Source organism: Geotrypetes seraphini, chromosome 10, assembly GCF_902459505.1.
Source record: "Geotrypetes seraphini chromosome 10, aGeoSer1.1, whole genome shotgun sequence".
Lineage (NCBI taxonomy): Eukaryota > Metazoa > Chordata > Amphibia > Gymnophiona > Dermophiidae > Geotrypetes > Geotrypetes seraphini.
This window is the reverse complement of record NC_047093.1, coordinates 79,500,614-79,519,715: the sequence shown is the minus strand read 5'-3', so window position 1 is coordinate 79,519,715 and position 19,102 is coordinate 79,500,614. Positions and strand designations below refer to the sequence as shown.

The 19,102-nt window shown below is 42.2% G+C and overlaps 2 protein-coding genes across 2 annotated transcripts in view; both read left to right on the top strand.

The window, feature by feature from the left end:
- RABGAP1 (RAB GTPase activating protein 1) overlaps nucleotides 1-19,102 on the top strand; it is a 539,836-nt gene that overhangs the window by 288,422 nt on the left and 232,312 nt on the right. The gene's annotated exons all lie outside the window — the stretch shown is intronic.
- Nucleotides 5,238-19,102, top strand: part of GPR21 (G protein-coupled receptor 21) — a 41,454-nt gene continuing 27,589 nt past the window's right edge. The window contains exon 1 of the mRNA XM_033960744.1: nucleotides 5,238-5,335. The gene's annotated coding sequence lies outside the window, so the exon portion shown is untranslated. The remainder of the gene's footprint in view (nucleotides 5,336-19,102) is intronic.

Here is a 19,102-nt window from a genome sequence, read left to right as displayed (position 1 = left end):
AAGTGGTTTCTGACCACTTCTATAACCTACCTCAAGTTCTATCTGTACCCCTCTATCCCCTTATCCTCCAGGAACCTATCCAAACCTTCCTTGAACCCCTGTACAGAGTTCTGGCTTATCACCTCCTCCGGAAGCTTGTTCCATGTGTCCACCACCCTCTGGGTAAAAAAGAACTTCCTAGCATTTGTTCTAAACCTGTCCCCTTTCAATTTCTCCGAGTGACCCCTAGTGCTTGTGGTTCCCCACAGTTTGAAGAATCTGTTCTTATTCACTTTCTCTATGCCCTATCTATCTATCTATCTATCTATCTATAGCGTTTTGCCAGAGTGGCTTCCAAAGAGGAAGTGAAGTTTTCAAGGACTTGAGATCACAGCGGTATTAAAAGACTTACTAGTACAGTGGGTTCTGTGAGAAAGCTGCTCTGGCGAAACGTGTCGGAACCCGGAGGAATTGGGACACCTTTTTTGCGAAGAGTACAATTCACTAATATTTTTCATAGTTTGGATCGTTCATTAACCACTCAAGTCATAAAAGGCACAGGCTATGAGGTATCAACCCCGCTTGTGATTTTTGTACCATCTAGATTCTCTCTCCTCTCTCTCTATATCTTTCTTTTCTCTATATATAGATCTCTTCTCTCTATAGATCTCTCTCTCTATCTATCTATATCTATATATATATATATATCTTGCCTCTTTTTGTGTTTGCTACAAATTATAATATAGAAGTCAGTCTGGAATTCTTGAGAGTTGCATAGAGATTTTCTCATACTATAATTTTATTTATTTGGATTTAGTTCTCACCTTTTTCAGTGATAGCTCAAAGTGAGTTACTTTTAAGTTCTGTAGGTATTTTCCTACCCCCAGAAGAATTACAATCTGCCCCCCTCCCCTTTTTATCAAGCCATGTTGCAGAGCAGCACACGCTAAATGCTGCGTGGTTCAGCATTTAGCTTGTGCTGCTCAGCATTGCAACTTAATATAAGGAGTGGGGTGGCGGGGGGGAATTTGTAAGATCACAGGGAGCAGCAGTCGGATTTGAACTGGGTTTCTCTGATTGTCAACTTAGTGCTCCAACTACTGGGCTGCTACTCTACTCCATTGCAGTTTCTGAGGTGAACCACATAAAGTTAAATTATGCATTTGACTATATGGTGGAAGAGAATTTATGGCTTCTCCTAAGAAGGTGGCAGATAAAGCCTACAGATAACATGTTACAGTTATTTTACTGCCGTCGGTTTAATAGTATTGTGGCAATAGAGGTTGTTATTTTACTATATGAGGAAAGATTGTATTTACAATACTGGTATGCCCCAATGGATGGTGTCTAATAACTGTGAGATTGTATTTCAGTTAAAGCAAGCAGGCATCCATAAGGTACTATAAGAAGATGTGGAAATAGGAAAATGTAGCTGTATGATTTCTCATACATGCAATGCTTCGCCTTGCCTTCTGGATTCAGTGTGACAAAACAAAGGGCATCTGAAGTCTATTTAGTTATCTGTGAAAATATTAAATATATTGTACAGTGGAAGAAAGTCGGGAAAGGGGAGATATGATAGACGTTTAAATACCTATGTGGCGTAAATGCGCATGAGTTGAGTCTCATTTGAAAGGAAGCTCTAGAATGAGAGGGCATTGGATAAAGTTAAAAGGTGATAGGCTCAGGAGTACTCAAAGGAAATACTTTTTTACAGAAAGGGTGGTAGATTGCGTGGAGCAGTCTCCCGGAAGTGGTGGTGGAGACAGAGACTGTGTACACTGAATGCAAGAAAGCATGGGATGGGCACTTTGGATCTCTTAGAGAGAGGAAGAGATGATGGGCAAACTGGATGGCCATTTGGCCTTTATCTGCCATCATATTTCTATGTTTCTATAGTGAAAGTAAAGAAAACATGCTGCCTTATGTAAAGACTGAATTATGCAAAAATAATTCTGTTAGAGGGCACATATAATAAATTTGTAAGCCTTCATTTGATGATTTGATAGCTCACATAGAATACTTTAGGAAAATAAATCAAGACATGGCTGTTTCAGTTAACTTGCTAATTCCCTTGCTGTCCTTTTTATTTTATTTTTTGTTCCTCCTCCTTGTCTTGTATGCCATTTTTTTCTGCCTTCCCCCTTTTTTCTTTTCGATATGGGGGATATGATACAGACATTAAATGCTAAAAGATATTATTATGCTAATTATACATTTTTGGATGAGAAGTAGTAGAACTTAGCGATCATGAGTTGAGGTGGCAGGGTGGAAGATATAGAAGCAATGTCAGGAAATACTTTTTCACAGAAAGGGTGGTGGATGCCTGGAATGCCCTCCTGTGGGAGGTTGAGAAAAAAAAAAGCAGTGCGGAATTTAAGAATGCATGGGATAAATACATAGGATCACTATATAGAAAAAGGATGGAACTCAACTGGAGTAAACTTTAATTGCTACCTAGATATGATTTTAGACAGTGGTATCTTGGTACATGTGAGAACCAATGATATAGGAAAATGTAAGAGGTTCTGGAAGTCAAATTTAGGCTCTTAATTAGAAAGCTGAAATCTAGAATCTTCAGGTTAGCATTTTCAGAAGTACTGCCCATTACACCTGTAGAACCCAAGAGACAGGCAGAATGCAATGGTTTGCCTGATCTGTAGATTGAAAAAGTTTGATCATGTGAGTCCTTACTATTGAGAATTGTACTTTCCTGTGGAGGCTCAAATTAAATTTAAATTTGGTTGCCTTTGTTACAGTCCTCTTTGGCATGGCGCCCACTTACTTATCTGAATTATTTTCCTTTACTCAATCCAAGCATTCACGCAGTTCACACAGCCTTTTTACTTTTTCATTTGTCAAAGGCTGTCGTTACACAAATATCACCAATCTTTGCTTTCTTGTCAGGCGGCTTTCTGGGATAAGGAACTGAAACCTTTGTTATTGAGTTCCATATCATAATCATTTTTGAAAGCAACTGAAGACACATTTGTTTGCAAATTAATCAATTTTCTTTAGATTGTATTTGTTAAATTTTGTAAACCGCATCGAACTTATCGGTTATGCGGTATAGACATGACTTGTTCAATGTGTGGATGAGATGATGGTACAGGGAGGAGAGTTTTATATGTGTTAGGAACTGGGCAACATTCTAGGGAAGGGGAAGCCTATTCTGGAAAGATGGGTTCTACCTTTACCAGGATGGAACAAGGCTACTGGCATCAACATTTAAAAAGGAGATAGAACAGCTTTTAAACTAGAAACTGGGAAAGGTTGAAGCTCATGGTTCATAACAAGATACCTTTAAAAAGTTATCACCAAAACAGAGAAAATAGGATATCTTGATAAAACAGTTGCAATAAAGACCATTGTAGACCAGGTGTTTTTAAATACAGATCATACTGATTTTAAAGACTGCAAATTATCACTGTCAACTGCTGAGCAAGTTGTAAATAGGAATAACAAACATTGTTTGAAATGTCTGTATGCAAATGCCAGAGGCCTAAGAAATAAGAAGAGACAGTTAGAATATATTGCACTAAGTGAAAATATAGATAAAATAGGCATCTCTGAGACCTGGTGGAAAGAACATAACCAATGGGACACAGGGTACAAATTATATTGCAGTGATAGGGTAGACTGAATTGGTGGAGAAGGTAGCATTGAATTGAATAGATAAAAAATTCTGCTAGACACAAAACACTTCTTGGAATACCTATGAATATAAATTCCATGTGTAAAGGTAGAAAAGATAGTGATAGAAGCATACTACTGTCCACCTGGCCAGGATGAACAGACAAATGCAGAAATGTTACCAGAAATTAGGAGAATTAAAAAAACTGGGTAACATAATAATAAGCATAAAACAGAGTGGGATGATATTCTTCTCTGATTGGCTTTTGGTCAAATCATTTTGAGTGCCAGCATACTTCTGAGATCATCATTCGCGATTTCTAAGACTCCTGAGGCAGGCCTGATGGCCGAAACATATACATGTCGAGTCATTGATGTTTGAACAATAAAGATCTTCAAATTACCAGATGAATTGGAGGACACTTTTTTGAATACTCATCATTCTTTTCTGGACAATTCCACTCTGTTTTATGCATAATGGTAGTTGTGATTTTGTTTTTCCCCCAATTTTTTTCTTCATAACATAATAATAATGCATGATTTCAATTACTCCAATATTGACTGGGTAAATGTAACATTAGGACATATGTGGGGAGGGGGTAAAGTTCCTTGATAAAATCAAGGATTGCTTTTGGAGCAGCAGATTCAGGAACTAAGTTTCAAGTTTATTAAAATTTTTGATTTATTGCCTATCGCAATTTCTAGACGATGTACATTAAAAAAGGGGATATATGTAATCAACAATAAAACATTAATTGTCATGGACATTAACTAACACAACTCTAAACAGAGTGGGACGAGGTAGAACTACATTAATTAAAGAAAAGCAGATATAAAAGGTAAATAATAGGAAGGGGAGGGAAGTTTCAGCTGTTAATTAAGAATAAATAAGAGCTGGAAAATTGGAGTGGCTAAGAAAAGCCTAAGACTTGAAAGCTTCTTTTAAAAGAAAACTTTTAAATGCCCCTTTGAATTTGTCAAGTTTTTTTCCAACCCTTAAATGGACAGGTAAGAATTCCATATAAGAAGAGCTGTTTCCGAAAAATGGTTGTGCGATGGGTGTAGATGATATTTAGGGAGGGTACAAACAGTAGGTTTTGTCCAGTGGATCTGAGCAATCTGGAAGGTAGATGAGAAATGAGAATATTGTCCAAAAAACTAGGGGCCTTTGTGATCTGTGTTTTGAAAGTTAACAATGCAATTTTATAAGTTATTCTATATGAGAGAGGCAACCAGTGAGCTTTTTTCAGTAATGGTGTGACATGATCATACTACTTTGATTTGGTGATGATTTTAATTGCAATGTTTTGTATCATTTGAAGTCACCTTATTTCTTTCTGTAGAATACCATTATATAGAGAGTTGCAGTAATCAAGCTTGGATATTATGAGGAAGTGAACCAATATAGTCAAAGATGGTGCATCAAGAAAACTTGCTAATGATCTTATCATTCGTAGCCTGTAGAAGCTGTTTTTTACTACGGCACTAATTTGTTCATGGTAATTTAGTTTACTGTCGATAATTATGCCTAGAATTTTGACAGAAGAAACCATAGTGATTGGGGTGTTGTCAGTGCATATCGGCAACGAGAGATGAATCCGTCCTTCCATGCCAACAAGAGAAAGAACAATTGTAGACCTAGTCCATAGTGGAGTTCATGATCTGGTGCTAGGACCACTTGATAAATGATCATAATATGATCAGATTTGATATAATCTCTGGGGTAAGTACACACAGGAAATCTAATATATTAGCATTTAACTTTCAAAAAGAGACTGATAAAATGAGAATAGTAGTTTAAAAAAAAACCCACACCAACTTAGGAGAGCAGCTGCAAAGGTAAAAATTTATATCAGTTGTGGATGTTATTCAAATATACCATCCTGGAAGCCTAGGATGAGGATGTTCAGTAAAGAAAAAAAAACAAAACCCCAGCATTCTGCCATATGCAGACATCCAGAACAGAACTATTTCATGAGCCACCCAATACCAAGTAGTGTCAGTAAGTGCAAGTGTCGGTAAAAGGTAAAATAAAAAGCATCATCTGTCTGCTGTCTAGAATGTGCATTGTTGTAGTTTGGGCTAATGATTGTCAACAGCATTGTTGTAATTTTTTTTTCTTCCTTTTTGATTCATTTCTTATATGACGATATATCAGAAATTTCTGTAGGATCCTGTGATTGGGGGCTGAGAGGATTGTTTTGCTTTTCCTTGAAATCATTTACTATATTAAACTTATATTTTTATTGTTATTTTAATTGCTTTATTTGTATCCTGTTTCTGATTAGGTAATGTTTTTGCTTTTAATAGTTGATGAGAAAAGCATCATCCTTTGACAATGCCCTCGTAAGGGCTAACTGTTTCCAAATGAGCATTTGAAAAGAAAAGGATACTCAAATTTCCAACAGACCATTGATTTTAGCCCACACCACAGCCCCCCAAATCCTAAAGATTAATACAAAAATAAAGTATACGAGTCAATATGCCAACTTCTTTTAAACATGACCATAATGTTTGCAACTTTGTGGGGTCAAAACTGCCCTGTGCATCAGAAAAAACACATACTGTATGAATGCTGGTTTGGATACTTGAATAGAGGACACCAAAAAATTTCCCATTCTTGATCAGCCAATATGGCATCTAAATCTCTTTTCCATACTTTCTGGATTCCACAAAAGGGATTCATTGATGTGGGGGGAGGACTAAAACATCAATAAAACACTATAGCTGCTCTTTCATTAGAAATGAAGACCTCCACAAGATTTTCCAGAGGACAAGTATTTAATAATGTAGAAAAATTCAGACATGCTTCAGATTACATGTTTTAAGTTGTATCCAAGAGAAGTATTGTACTGTGTAGAAGACAAAATAAATGACCGCTCAAGTTCAAAAGAATTAAACTGATTCCCAATTAAATGACGACAGAGCTGCCAAATATCGTTGCAAATCTTCCATTTCAAAATGTGTTTTCCTATAAGCAAATTCCTCTTACTTAACTACAAATGCACTCACTCAGCTGCCCTTCACTGTCTCTTTTCAAGTTTCACTTATCTCCCACTATGATCCCCCCCCTTGAGCTCCCCTCAGCCGGTAAGTCCCTCCTTTCTGTGCCCTTCTCTTTGGCTGCCAACTCCAGACTCCGTCCCTTCGGCCTTGCTGTGCTGTATGCTTGGAAAAAGCTACCCGAATCCCTGCAGTGGGTTCCATCTCTGGCAGTGTTCAAGGCCCAGTTAAAAGCCCACCTCTTTGAGAGTGCTTTCGACTCCTAATGCCTTTCACATTGTTTTTTGCATCCCCAGCTCTATATGTCTGTCTGTCCAAGTTAGATTGTAAGTTCTTCCGAGCAGGGACAGTCTATAAATGTCAAAATATACAGTGCTGCGTACGCCTTTCAGCGCTATATATGTGATAAGTAGTAATCGTGAAAATAGAATGAACAGTTCAGAAACCTCCCCCAAGGTTGGATATCTCTGCCCTCCCCCATCCCACCCCAAAAAACCAACCCAAAACAAAACATTGTGGTTCTATCCAGAACAAAAGGCAGAAACTAAATATCAAAAGTAAAAGTCAGCACCCCCAAGGGGTCATATGTAAATATTAAACATGAAGAATAGCACAAGTAGTACCGTCTTGTTAATTTAAAATATCAATATGTTAGTATCATGAGGTCAACTTTTAAGCTAGGATCAGACATGTTTTTCTGTAAACTTATATTAGGAAAGAAATACAAAATGTTATATATTCATAGTGATGCTTGTAGTGTCTTCTCTGCCAAAAAAATAAGAATTAATCCACGTTCATTTACTAAACATGCTTATATTCTTGCAGCAATACTGTTGTCTTTGATTAAAGTCTGTGAATAAAGTCAAAACAAGATTATTAATGATTATTAAACATCACCTTCTATTGTTACAGACATACTGACTCAGGACCTGTGGTAATAAAAGATAACATAATTAAATTTTGAAAGCTCGGTGCTAGGATGGTCAGAAAAAATCCTTCAGCAGTGAAAAACAAATGATATAATGAATAGCAAATTGGAATATCTGTTTTATGTGGTAATAAAAAAGGTGTAATAGCTAAACTCAGATAAAAATACAGTAGACTCTCTGTTAACTGGAACTCAATTAATCAGAACTCTCAAGCAACCAGAAAAAAATCTAAGAAATACATAAGAACATAAGAATTGCCATCTCCGGATCAGACCCTGGGTTCATCAAGTCCGGTGATCCGCACACACGGAGGCCCCGCCAGGTGTACCCTGGCATAGTTTTAGTCCCCATATCACTGTATGCTTCTCAAGGGAGATGTGCATCTAATTTACCCTTACCCGTATCACTCTATGCCACTCTTAAAGAGATGTGCATCTAGTTTACCCTTAAATCCTAGAACGGTGAATTCTGCGATTATTTCCTCTGGGAGAGTATTCCAGGTGTCCACCACTCCCTGCGTGAAACAGAACTTCCTGATATTCGTCCTGGACCTGTCCCACCTTAGCTTCAGTCTATGTCCTCTTGTCCGTGTCACACTGGACATTGTAAATAACTGCTTTCCCTGCTCCATTTTGTCGAATCCTTTTAGTATTTTGAAAGTCTCGATCAGATCCCCTCGCAGTCTCCTCTTCTCAAGGGAGAACAACCCCAGTCTCCTAAGTCGTTCCTCATAGTCCAGGTTCTCCATACCTTTCACTAGCTTCGTTGCTTGTCTCTGCACCCTCTCTAGCAGTTTTATATCCTTCTTTAGGTATGGAGACCAATGCTGAACGCAGTATTCCAGGTGCGGTCTGACCATATTTTAAATAAGAAATGAAAATTAAATCAATTTCTGGCAGAAATTTAAGGGCTCCTTTTATCAAGCCATGCTAGCGGTTTAACGCGCGTAATAGCGCACGCTAAACCGCTGGCTGCGCTAGCCGCTACCACCTCCTCTTGAGCAGGTGGTAGTTTTTGGCTAGCGCAGGGGTTAACGCATGATAAAAAGTCACGCGCGTTAACCCCGCTAGCGCGGCTTGATAAAAGGAGTCCTAAGTGTAAACTTGGCACGCCACACCTGAATATGCCTACACTTTGCCTACCACATGTCCGGTAGTTTGTCTGGAACAGTTTATGGTATGACATAGTATGGGGTATAGTATTAGTTAGGTCTGTTTTTAATAGTAACTCTCAACCAGAAACTAAATTTATCCACCATCTATTAATCCCTATGGGTGCCGGTTAACTAAGGGCTCCTTTTACTAAGGTGCGCTAGCGTTTTTAGCGCACGCTAACCTCACGCTATGCAGCTAGAACTAATGCCAGCTCAATGCATTGTAACGCGCGCTATTCTGCTCGTTAATGCCCTAATGAGGCTTAGTAAAAGGAGCCCTAAGAATCTAATGTACATAATTTAGACTTGAATTTTGAATGAGTAGTTCCCATTGTTGCATTATGAGAGTAGTTGCAAGGCCAGATATGTAAGTTAAAAGTGAGGTAGATTCTAGAGTGCAATATTTCTTTAATGATATCTAGGACAGTGCCTCTCAAACTCCTGATTGGTGAGGCCCGACTTTAGTACAGGAAGCATACCGCAAGTGATTTCCTTCACTCACCGACACTCTGGCTGCCCTCTCCTGCCTCGCCAGCTGTCCTCTCCAATCTTCCCCGTTGAAAACCGTATTCGTGGTTTTTCAACATTTGCGGGGGTTCCTGGAACAGAACCCCTGCGAATATCAGGGGAGTACTGTATATATGAAAAATGAATGGAAAAAATGGTATTATAATTAGTACTATTATGGGGTCTGGGGCGCAGATTGGGTGGGGTCTGGGGGCAGAGGTTACCCTCACCAACACAAAAGTGTTCTGCTGCCTTATGACTTGATATTCTGCCTTTCTGTGGTTACAATCAAAATGGTTTACATATTGTACCTATTTTGTACCTAGGGCAATGGAGTGCTAAGTGCTTTGCCCAGAGTCAAAAGGAGCTTCAGCAGGAATCAAACCCAGTTCTCCAGGTTCTCAGGCTGCTATACTAACCAATAGGCTACTCCTCTACTCCTTGTTTTCAGGTGGCTCAGCTTGTGGCTCACAAACAAATCCTAATATAGTGATTGATAGAAAGAGGTACCTCTGTGGACCCTTCCAAAATTTTATTTTTTATACTTCCTTAGCAGCCCTCCAGACTTGTCAATACACTAACACTTGGATTATGCTTGCCTACCAGCAGATGGAGACTGAGAGCATAAAATTTGAGACTGTATAAGAGCATTGTGCAGCTCTTACATAGCCCAGTATGTTCTCAGTCTTCAGCAGATGGTAGATGGGCAGGTAGATGGGCAGCCTATCTATTCAGTGCTGGTTTGGTAGGACTTAGGGGGGGGGGGGGGCGTAGGCTACCCTTAGGTCTTCCTTAGTTTTGGCAATTTTTGGTTCTTTAAAAAAACACCTATTTCCCTTTACTTGTTTGTGCCTATTTGAGGTTGTAGTCTGTGGGAGCCACTGTTACCCCTTGCTGGCCTCGGCTCCAGGAACTATACCAGCAGTAGACAATTTAATCATTAATTTATAATGCATTTATTATTCGGCAGACTGAATGGACCATTCAGGTCTTATCTGCTGTCATTTACTATCTCCTGAAACTCTAACTGGCTGGGTGTATCCTGAGAACTGTGATGAGAATCCCTTGTTAAATTAATAATTTAATTCAGTTTGGCAATCCATTGGAAGAATGGCAAGAGAGAGGATGCATGTCTCATAGTGAATCTGTGAGCTCCTTAGAGAAATATGGGCGTCCATCTGAGAGTTTCCAATCACTAAGGATAGTTAGTACAGCGAGTAAAAAAGCATGCATCCAAAATAAACTGCTATATGGTACTTTTATTGTAAACCGTATCAATTTACTATTTATTGTAACTTTGCAGTATATCAAATAGAGGTACCTGTACAGCAGATGGGATTCACTGGGTAGTAGCTTCCTGGAAAGAGAATTAATCAGAAAATTATTTTCTTGGTTAAGCCACAAGCTTTTAAAATCCAAGAACTTTGAGTAACACACCTGCAGTTTGAATAGGATTTATTAGTGATTTTTCAGTTAGACTAAGAACCACAGCTCCAAGACTCCAAGCTAAACTCATAATAGAGGTTACAGGATGCATGGATTTATAAAATCTGTGACTTGTGAACATGAACGTTGAAGCGGAACTTACTGTTCTTGACACAGATAAATAAAACTTGTGTTCTTCAAATTGTGCCTGTGAAGCAGCTTGTAAACACTTCACTTGTAAGTAGATCATATACAGTGGGAGCCACAGCCAGGGCCAGATTTTCCTATAGGCTGACTAGGCATCAGCCTAGGGCCTCAAGATCAAGAGGGGCCTACATTCAAATTGTTAGCAAAATTAAAATTACACTATTCTAAAAACAATGAACACTAAAACACTGAACCGAAAATAAGGAGAAATTCTATGCTTCAGGATCAGAACCGGCTCCGGCCGCAACGGGGCGCCGATTCGACTTCTCCCTTTCTTTTTCTCACCCTGGGAGGAGGATTGGGGAGGGAAAGACGTCAGTCCGGAAACAGCTGGGCAAAGCCCAGCCCCGCAGGGAGAAAGGCAAAACGTGGATCCGTCAGGACATGGCGGCCCAGACTGGCATCGGGGGTGGGGTGGGGGGTTTCAGTGGAAGGGGGATGGAAGGCAGGCAGGCTGGCATCGGAGGGGGATATGGGGGGCGGTTAATGGAAGGCAGGCAGGCAGGTGGGCATCGGAGGGGGGGTGAGGTGAGGAAGGACGCACTGGGGGCACTATGGACATAGGAAGGGGCAATGTTGTGTGTTATGTTTGATTAGTTATTGTTACAAGTACTATATATAGTGCTGAGAATAAATGTCCAAATAAGTGTTCTCGACTTTTTTTTATTTATTATCCGTGTCACATTTTTTTTTATAAAGGTTAATACCAATAACATGTTTCATTTAACATATTGATATATATCACAGTAATGATGTATTTTATTATCTCTCATGTAATTTACAAACTTAAAAATGGGAGGTGAAAGGGCCTCATAAGTGGAATAGCCTAGGGCAGTGATGGCTAACCTTTTTGAGCCCGAGTGCCCAAACTGCCGCATAAAACCAAAGAATTTCCTCAAAGTGCCAACACGTCAATTAAACCTTAATAACAAGATTTTAGTATCTAAAAACTCTTTATAAAGTTGCCTGAACTATGTAACATCATTTTTAAAGGTTGGAATCTTTGTATTGTCAGAGAATCAATTTGATTCACAATCCTTTGGTTTTCATTTCAATTTATTGGCAATTTATAATGTTTTAATGATTTCATTCATGGGCCGAATACACACATACTTTTCTCTGTCGCCGCACTCTTTGACCAAAAGATTTGTAAGCCTGCAACCACGTCAAGGTAGACTCTTTCAGCAGCTCCCCTCCCTCCCCCTTACCTTTGTGGCCAAGTCAAAATGATCTACCAACAATAAAATTTTAAAAACACAAAGCACGCTGTACGCAGAGAAAATGTTAATTATCATTTATATTCCGCGGGTTTTCAAAGAGGTCAAGGCAGATGACTTTATGCAATGTCACCTCAGTAACAACTATACAAAAATAGACAAATATTACCCCTCCCTTTTTACTAAACCGCAATAGCGGTTTTTAGCGCAGGGACCTGCGCTGAATGCCCCACGCTGCTCTTGAAGCTCATAGGCTCCCTGCGCTAAAAAACGCTATTGCGGTTTAGTAAAAGGGGGCCATAGTGCAAAATATAGACAGCATATATAAATTCTCAAAACTGACACATTTTGATCACTAAATTGAAAATAAAATCATTTTCCTATCTTTGGTAATTTCATCAGTCTCTGGTTGCACTTTATTCTTCTGACTGTGTATCTAATATTTCTTCCTTTTTTTCAGCCTCCTGTATGCTTTCTCTCCTCCAGACCTCATTCCCTCCCCAAACTTTTTCTTTGTTTCACCCTGCCCCCTTCTTTCTTTTTCTCTCTCTCCATACCCCCTTTCATTCTGTATGTCTGTCTTTCTCTCTCTCTCCGTGCCCCATTTTTCTTTGTTTCACCCAGCCCTCTTTCTTTTTTTTTTTTTGGCTCCCTGTCCCCCCCCTTTCTTTCTTTCTCCTTGCCCTCCCCTATGCCACCACCATTGGGAAAATGCTGCCACCGCCACTGGGGAATAGGCTGCCACTGCCGCTATCGGGAACAGGCCGGCGCCGAGTTCGCCCTGCTTCTCTTCCCCACGGGGTCGACCAACTCTCGCCACTCGACGTCAATTCTAACATCGGAGAGGACGTTCTGGGCCAGCCAGGCAGCGATTGGCTGGCCCAGAACGTCCTCTCCGACATCAGAATTGACGCGGGTGGTGAGAGTTGGTCGGCCCTACAGGGAAAAGCAGGGAGAACTTGGCACCGGCCTGTTCCCAGTGGCGGCGGTGGCACTCAAGTGGCTAAAGAGATGCAGTTTGCCAGCCTAGGGAGAACACTGGAGGGTGGCCAGCTGTGCACCCCCTTGGGGCGTAAAACCGGGGCAGACCGCCCCCACCCCCACCTTGGTATGCCACTGTCTGTACCTCACTCCCTCCCTATGACCAAAAATTCTCCTTTCTTCTATTCCCTATGTACACAACCATCTCTTTCCCTCCCTTCCTCTCTCCCAAGTCCTTGCCTTCTGTGTCCAAAAAAGCATTCCCTCCCCACCTCAGCATCTATTTCCCTCCCTTCCTCTCTCCCAAGTCCATGCCTTCTGTGTCCAAAAACCCATTCCCTCCCCCACCTCAGCATCTCTTTCCCTCCCTTCCTCTCTCCCAAGTCCATGCCTTCTGTGTCCAAAAACCCATTTCCTCCCCCACCTCAGCATCTCTTTCCCTCCCTTCCTTTCTCCCAAGTTCATGCCTTGTGTCCAAAACGCACTCCCTCCCCCTTTTGTGTTCCCCGTTTGTCTCCCAGCCCATCTTAGCAACTTCCTCAGCAAAATGTAGCTCGAGCCGTGTAGGCTTGTCTTCTATTTCCTGCCTGTCCCGCCGAGCACACATAGCCGATCGGAAATCTTCCCCGACTTCAGCGCTGACATCGGAGGGCGGGCTTTGCTTAAGTCCTCCCTCCGACGTCAGCACTAACGTCGAGGAAGAGTTCCGATCAGCTGTGTGAGCGGCAGGGCAGTCGGAGTAGAAGATGAGCCTCGCGGCTCGAGTTATATTTAACCCCGCGGGTCCCCCATCGTCCCCGTTCAGCTCTCTCTCCTGTGCACCCCCTGGTAGTACTGCCCTGATGGCGGCCCTGCGCGTGCCAGCTGCAAGGCCTTCGCGTGCCACAGTTGGCACGCGTGCCATAGGTTTGCCATCGCTGGCCTAGGGCCTCTTTTCATCTAAATCCGGCCCTGGCCACAGCTGTTGGAGTTGTCTGAAGTTATTTCAGGTCTTCACTTACATAAATTGGAGCTGCCACAGAGAAGATTTGTTCACCTCTGCTTGTGAGTGTTTTGTCCATAATCCATTCTTACCAGTGGTTCTGAAACCTGTCTTGAGGGACCACCAGTTGATCAGGTTTTCAGGATATCCCTAAATCTGCATACAATGGAAGTGACAAGTATAGATACATCTGCATATAATGGAAGTGACAGGTATGCATATTAGGGTAAATAGGGTTTCAGAGAATTCCAAAAGTCCTGTGGGCTGTGCAAAGAGTCAAGTAAAGTGTTTCACAGTTGTGGAGTGGATAAAAGCCTATATACTGTACTCGGCTCAGGTGTTAATCAATGGCAAACTAATCCCTGTTTTTGGATTCCTGTTTTGGAATACATTAGGGATGCCCTTCATCTCCTTGGCTCTTCCTTTTAGCTATAGAACATCTGGCCATAAAGATCAGGTCAAGTCCTGATGTAGTGAACATTAAAGTGGGAACACAGAAGAACTGTGTCAGTGCCTTTGCAGATGATATACAACTGCATGTTGAACAAGGCCCATCACATTTAGAGGGTGCTATGGTGTTGATAAAATACATTTACTATATTGGTGTGCAAAAGTCTAGAACCACTTGTGAATTTTGCATTCTTTCAACTTTATGACCTTTTATTTTAATTGTTTTTGCTGACTCAATAGATTTGTTTGTGTATCACATAAGGCTATTGCATAGTCAAGTCACATTACTATGATCATCTGCTAATATCCAGAATAACTGCCCCTGGCAGCACAGATGGCAGCCAGACGCCATGGGAGTGACACAATAAGATGCTGGGTGGTTGTTAGAGGTATCTGCAGCCATGCAGACTGCAGTGCGTCTTACAGTTGATGACGGGTGTATGGTGGTGGATACAATCGTCAAACATGTCAATTGAGATAGTCCCAAATGTGCTCAATTGAGTTAAGATCTGGGGAATTTAGAGGCCAGGGAAGTAGCTAGAAGGCTTGGTCATGCTCTGTGAACCACTTGCAAACAGTTCTGGCGGTATGACATGTTGCATTGTAAGATCCCATCGTCTATAGGAAAAACCGTCAACATATACAGGTATACTTGATTGGAAAGGACGGAGTGATACCCATATTGATTGATAGTGCCTTCCAGAGGTATCAAGAGACCCAGGCCATACAAAGAAAACATTCCCCAGACCATAACACTACCTCCACTAGCTTGTGTATGCCCAATAATGGTGGCTGGGTGTTTGTTCTTGGTGGTTTCACACCTGACACGCCAACGTCCATCCGTCTGATGGAGTTCAAAATATAATTCATCTGAGAAGGCAACCCCCTCTGCCAGTCTGTGCAAGTCCAATGTCAGTATTACTGTGCAAATCACAGCCATTTTTTGCGATGAATCCTCGTGAGCAAGGGTGCAGTCACTAGCTGTCTGCTCCAGAGCCCCATTTGCAACAGGGTTCATTGCACAGTCATATTTGACACACATTTGGAAGCCCCCTGGTTCGTTTGGACAGTGAGTTGTCCCACAGTAGCGTACCGATCAGCCTGCTCCAAACTGCACAGCTGTTCACGTCTCTCATCGATGGCTCATGCTACCCCACAATTACCACGTTGAGTTGTTGAAAAGATTCCATTTGTCAAGCCATTAAAGAAGGAGAAACAAAATGGCGGCGGCATAGTAGCAGTGAGATAGGTCTGTTCCACTTTACCTTACTATTTGCCTGTGGAAATTTATTCTATATACCACAAGGACTTTGTAGTTCTGCGATGCCCCACACTAAATGTAAGGACTTTCTCCGGGTGCACTGACAAGCTACGCTGGACAGATTTCTCACTAGTTCACCAGTTAGTATAGAGGGAGGAAGTTTCCCAGCGTCTATTTTGGCGGAGGGAACCGCCGGGGTATTGGGATTGGAGACATCGATATCCCCTCCTGCAGTCCAACTTCCACCAAATCCGGCATCGGAGGACATGGTGAGTGCAAACGTGGATGACCAGAGGAGCCTGACGCCTTTGCGAAGTGAGGGGTGCCAAGCTCTGTCAGGCACCGAGTCTCTAGTGTTGCAAGCAGCGGAAGAAACCCAGGCGACTTTGGAAAATGTATGGTGAGTCCTTCAGAAGCTCGAAGTAGCTGCTACAAAGTCTGCAGGTGATATCTCCATTATTTTATCTAAAATAGATACGTTAACAACCTCTATGCAAAATATTCAAGTTGAAACGAATGCTAAGTTTGACCAAATTAATGTAGAAATTGCCTTTATACAGAAACGCTCAGGGTTCTTTTTTTTTCTTTATTCTTTTTAAATTCTTTATTAATTTTCAAAATACAACAGTTCAGTACAACCAATGCAACTCATAGTAATACAATAAAAGCACATTCATCTTCCTCATCTTCATAATCATCCTTTCCCCCCCATCCATCCAAACAATTATCATTCCACGAGTCTCACGAGAACCAACAGCACCTTTTGGAGGTGGCGCAGGACCAGACAGGCACGCTCACGCCTGCTTTTCACTTCCGCAGCAGATGGGAGAGCCTGCCGATGCAGCGCTGGGCCGAGCTGACACTATTCGGGCATCGGCACGGGACCAGGCAGGCGCGCTCGGGGCTTGTGCCTGTCTGGCAGATGGGGACTCGGGCGGCTGTCCAACAGGGGGTCTGCCGATGCATCACTGGACCGCCAGGATTACATCAAGGTACTGGGGGTGGGGGGGGTGTGGTATTCGCTGCATAAGATGCACTCTTATTTCCATCCCCTTTTTGGGGGTGGAAAAGGTGTGTTTTATGGAGCGAAAAATACGGTATTTCCTTAAACATTGTATAGCAATAGGTTCATTCTGTTTCTCAACACACTAATTAAATTCCTCTCACATAATTAATATCTTTCAAAAACCATAAGTGTTGTCACTAAAGTGAATTGAGTCTAAAAAAATTGCAAGATCCTTCTAGTCTAACCATTTTTCTTACATGTGATGTCACCACAAGCTCCACTTAATTTCTGATTCACCTTTACTACCATAAATGTATAAAATATTTTTAATAGTAAACTTTTTAAAGTTTTAACGCTGAGCATAGTTCACAGAGTTATTTTTTTAAAGGCTGGAGAGACCAAAAGCATAGCTTTTCATTCTTTGGATCCTACAGTAGAGAAAAACAAATGTGTTAGATTTTGAAAGACCAGTTTTGGTTTGCTGGTGCACCTCACTTACCACTCACTTTCTGCTCGTGTCGGAACTAAAATGCTAAAAGCAAGCACTGTCAAACTGAAGAAAACCAAAAGGACTGACAGATTGGTTTAGAACATTTGAGAGAAAGCAGAGGCACTGTCCTTGGAATGATTATCATTCTGGTTCTTGAGAAAGTTGAATTTTAAGCCGAGTATTTGGGTAAAGTTAACTTCTTGCTAAGAATAGACCAAATGTGTAAGAGTAGCTTAATTAAAAGTAAACAGGGCAGTCTTACAAAACGTTAATATATCTGTCCTGATGCTATAGCCTGGATATAAATGGCTTAGAATGGAATGCTAACCTTAGTCTTATAGCCAATTTCTTTTCACGTTTTTCCCTGATTTTGAAAACTGCTTTTCTCATGTCGCTCTATAATCCAAAACCATTAAGTCTGTTTTTATAAATTGTACAACTGTTTTAGACAAGGCTAGGACAGCAAATTATTTTCAAAATTACAAATTAATATATTTTCTGAAGCTAATTATAATATGGCTGGTGACATTTTGAGGGGCATAATAATAAAAAAAAAGTCTAAGTCCCCTTTAGGCCTAAGTCAGTAGACGCAGAAGTTGGCAGCAGGGAAATGTCCATTCTCAAAGAAAACATCCAAATTCAAGTTTGTTTGTTTTTTTTAGAATGGCTTACCTGCACGTTCAGCAATCTACTTACCCAGACTGCCACTACGTCTATCCCTACACTACATTCCCGACCAAAAAATCACCCAAGTCCCAAATGCCCAAACCCAGACCTTTTTGGCGAAGGAGGGGCCAATCCTTCACCTCAAAGCAGGATTCTGTAACGGGCGTCTGTCAAAAAACAATGTCGTTTACAGAATCCTGTAACTGCCCCCCCCCTCCACTGCAACGATCACAGCAGGAGAGATGCCTAATCTTTCCTGCCACGATCGTGATTCCCCCCTGAACTGCTGCAAACCAGCAGGAGAGATACCAAATCTCTCCTGCCGGCACCCCCCCTGACAAAATGGCGATCGCCGGCAGGAGGGATCTCAAGCCCTCCTGCCAACAACCACCTCCGCGAATACCAGCAGGAGGGAGCTCAAGCCCTCCTGCTGAAGACGGTCCCCCGACACTCCCCCCCCCGACAATACCAGCAAAGGGATCTCAAGCCCTCCTGCCGGCTGGCCCCCCCCGACATCCCCCCTCCCACAAATACTGGCAGGAGGGATCCCAAGCCCTCCTGCTGAAAATGGCCCCCCAACCCCCCTAATTCCCCAGACCCCCCCAATAACCTATTAGTTGGCCAGCTGGCTGGGTCCCTAGTCCAGCCGGCCTGAAGTTTTCCAAATTGTGGGCCTGCCTCTTCCCGGTGCATTATGGGATTCACCATGGAGGTGCCTTGTGCCTGATTGGCCCAGGTGCCTAAGGCCCTCCATAGGAGTGTCCTTAGGTAACTGGGCCAACCAGAATTGGCCCAGTTATCTAAGACCCCTCCTATGGGCAGGGCTTTAGGCACATGGGCCAATCGGACCCAAAGCCCCTCCCTGGTGCATCTCACAATGCACTGGGAAGGGGCTGGCCCACCATTTGGAAGACAACGGGCCTGCCGGCCATCTGAATCGGGGCCCGTCCGTCTGTCCAACTCATAGGTTAGTGGGGGAAGGTCCAGGGTAGTGGGGGGCATTCGGAGGTTCTCTAGGGGGGGGTTGGCCATCTTCGGTAGGAAGGCTTGGGATCTCTCCTGCCGGTATTAGTAGGGGGTGGGGGTTGTTGGGGGGGGCCGTCTGTGGCAGGAGGGCCTGGGCTCCCTCCTGCCGGTACTCGCGGGGTGTGGGGTGTTGGCAGGAGGGCTTGGGCTCCCTCCTGCCATGATTGCAGGTTTATCAGGGGCAGGG